Below are 2,968 nucleotides of genomic sequence, written 5' to 3' on the forward strand. Positions count from 1 at the left end.
GATTGGAGACCAGAGAAGTCAATCTTTAAAGATGGGCTTTCAGGCATCTACCATCCTATGGGGCGTCACTGTGCCGAGGCCTGGCTGACCTCACAATCGTATATCTCTCAAAGGGCCAGGGCCTTGGCCACTTCCTGTGTCTGGAAGACTTGCAAACTGGGGGAAGGGGACAGTCCAGCTGGAGTTTCATGGAGAGGGACTGGCAGGGCTTTGGTCCCAGCTGGTTTGCCAGCTTATGGCTGACAGTTCTCCATTGAATTTAACAACGTCCTTCCCCCAAGGAGGTGATGGATTCTAACCACGTTCTGGGCTCCTCTCCCTTCTGATGGGGTAAAAAAAAAACAAAAACCAAACCCGTTGCTGTCGAGTCGATTCCGACTCATAGTGACCCTATAGGACAGAGAACTGCCCCATAGGGTTTCTAAAGAGTTCCAGGTGGATTCAAACTGCCGGCCTTTTGATTAGCAGCCATGGCTCTTAACTGCTATGCTGCCAGGGTTTCCTCTGATGGGGTAAAAAAAAAAAAAAAAATTGGAAAATTAACAGGAAAATGAAGTACAGTAGCCAAAGTGCTGAGTGCAAAGCTGACACACAGTAGGGCCTCAGTAAGTGTTGGCCAGGGCTTCAAACTGATTATTCTTGGTTCAATCATGGCCAAAGAAGTGACACCAGGAAAATTTGGGTGAATCAGAACCATAACTGGAACAGGAAAAATTATGGGATAAAGCCCTGCTAGAAGCACTATATTTTATATTTAGAAGCTTAATCTCTCTTAGAAAACAAGGACAGCATAAGCATTGCATAGCAACCAAATCTCTCGCAGTTGGATTTTGTGCAGAGTCAGAAACAGCGGTGTCCCGCTCAAATACGGTGGCTGACTGTGCCGCTTTAAATGTGTGTTGCTTTCCTCAGTCCTGGCAATAATGCAGTGTCATGCATCAGGCTTCTGAAAGGGCTTACTATGGCTCTTCCGAGTCTTCCATTCCAGGGCTTTGACCTATAATTTTTCCTGTTCTGGGTATGGTTCCAGATCACCCAAATTTAAAAAATTTGAGTCTCTTCTGGTTTCACTTTGTTGACCATAACTGAACCGGCTGACCTGATTCAAAGCCCTGGTGTTGGCTGAGGGCACCTCTGTGGCCTGAGCCCCTGGCAGTGCCTTCTACAGAGAAGCTGGAACTGAGGAGTTCACTCTCAACTCTATGGGGCTTCCACACGCAAAAAGATTTCTCTCCAGCTTGGGTACTTTCCCTGGCAAAATAAGTTAAAAATAAAAAAGTTGGGCTGAGCTGGAGAAGGGCCTTGGTTCCCTCTGGTCCTGTCCCCTCCTGAACACACCTGAGGGAGGCTGGGGGAGGTGGGCAGGCAGAGGCCGGCTGCATGAATGGTACCCGGCCTGCCCCCAGGAAAAGTCCAGGCAGCTCTCAGCAGAGCTGCGCGTGCAGCCGATCAATATGGGCTTCGGAGCTGCTGAGCTATTATTCACGCCAAAGGGCCTTGTTTGGATGAAGCAAAGAAGGGGTGCACAAGTTCACGGAATTACAGTTCAGAGCTCTGCTTCTTGGCGTTATTCCCTCTCTCTGTGGTGCCTTCGTTATTTATGCAGCGCGAGTAACGAGGCGATTCAGGATGAGGAATTGCTTTCCCTACAGCATGCTGGGAGTTTTATGAGACAAGGCAACAGGGGTTTGTGTGATTCGGGCAGGGTCCCAGGAGAGGTGCACTCTGTCTTTCCCCTTCTTTGGCTACCCTCTCTAATGGGCCCAGAAGAGTACAAAGTGGGGCCTACTTGCCTGTGTTCCTCCCTCTTGGCTACTCCCTGGAATGGGCCCTCCTAACCACTTCCTGCCCCTTAGTGCTGGGGACTCTCTCCATCCTTCACCTGTACACCATCTGTTTCTCACCTCTTTACACATTACCAACCCACTTGTCCTGCCATCTTGGTTTTGCCCTGCCATCTTGGTTTTCCTTTGCCATTTTGGTTTTGACTTCCACATTGGTTTATCCCCGACATCTTGGTTTTCCTGTACCATCTTGGTTTTTCCCTACTGGGCTCTGATAAACTGGCTCTGGAGTGTTCACCTTGTTACTGAGCTGGAATCCCAAGGGCGGTAGGCAGGCTCTCTCAGTGCTCCCTGTGTCTTCGCACCTCCCCATTAGGATTGGACACTGACCCTGGCTCAATCACCAATTTCAAGACCCTGTATCCAGCTTTGGCTCCAATCACACACATTCTTCCTCTGCCTGAGCTTGGCTGCTCTTGGGTGCCCTTCAACAACGACCTTTTTGGATGCAGTGCCTGTGGCTCCGAGAACTTTTCTGGACTGTCCTTCCCTAAGTCACATGCCCCATTTAGAAAAGGCTGGCATATTATCTAAGAGTCACCTTGCAGATACCACTGATTGGAGCAGAGTAAGCTATGTGTCTTAGTCATCTAGTGCTGCTACAACACAAATACTACAAGAGGATGGCTTCAACAAAGAGAAATTTATTCTCCAACAGTCCGAATTCAGGGTGCTAGCTCCAGGGCATGGCTTTCTCTGTTGGCTCTGGAGGAAGGTCCTTGTCATTAATCTTCCCTTGGTCTAGGATCTTCGTGCAGGAACTCTGGGTCCAAAGGATGTGCTCTGTTCCTGGTGCTGCTTTCTTGATGGTATGAAGTCCCCATGTCTCTCTGCTCACTTCTCCCTTTTTTATCTCAAAAGGCATTGGCTTAAGACACAACTTAATCTTGTAGATTGAGTCCTGCCTCATTAACATGACTGTCACTAATCCCATCTCATTAACATCATAGAGATAGGACTTACAACACAGGAAAATCATATCATATGACAAAATGGTGGACAATCACACAATACTGGGAATCGTGGCCTAGCCAAGTTGACAGATATTTTTGTTGGACACAATTCAATCCATGACACCATGTAAACCAGAGAAGTTTCCTGGGGTCTAGTTTAGGTTTAGTTCA

This window comes from Loxodonta africana, chromosome 16 (assembly GCF_030014295.1).
Source record: "Loxodonta africana isolate mLoxAfr1 chromosome 16, mLoxAfr1.hap2, whole genome shotgun sequence".
Lineage (NCBI taxonomy): Eukaryota > Metazoa > Chordata > Mammalia > Proboscidea > Elephantidae > Loxodonta > Loxodonta africana.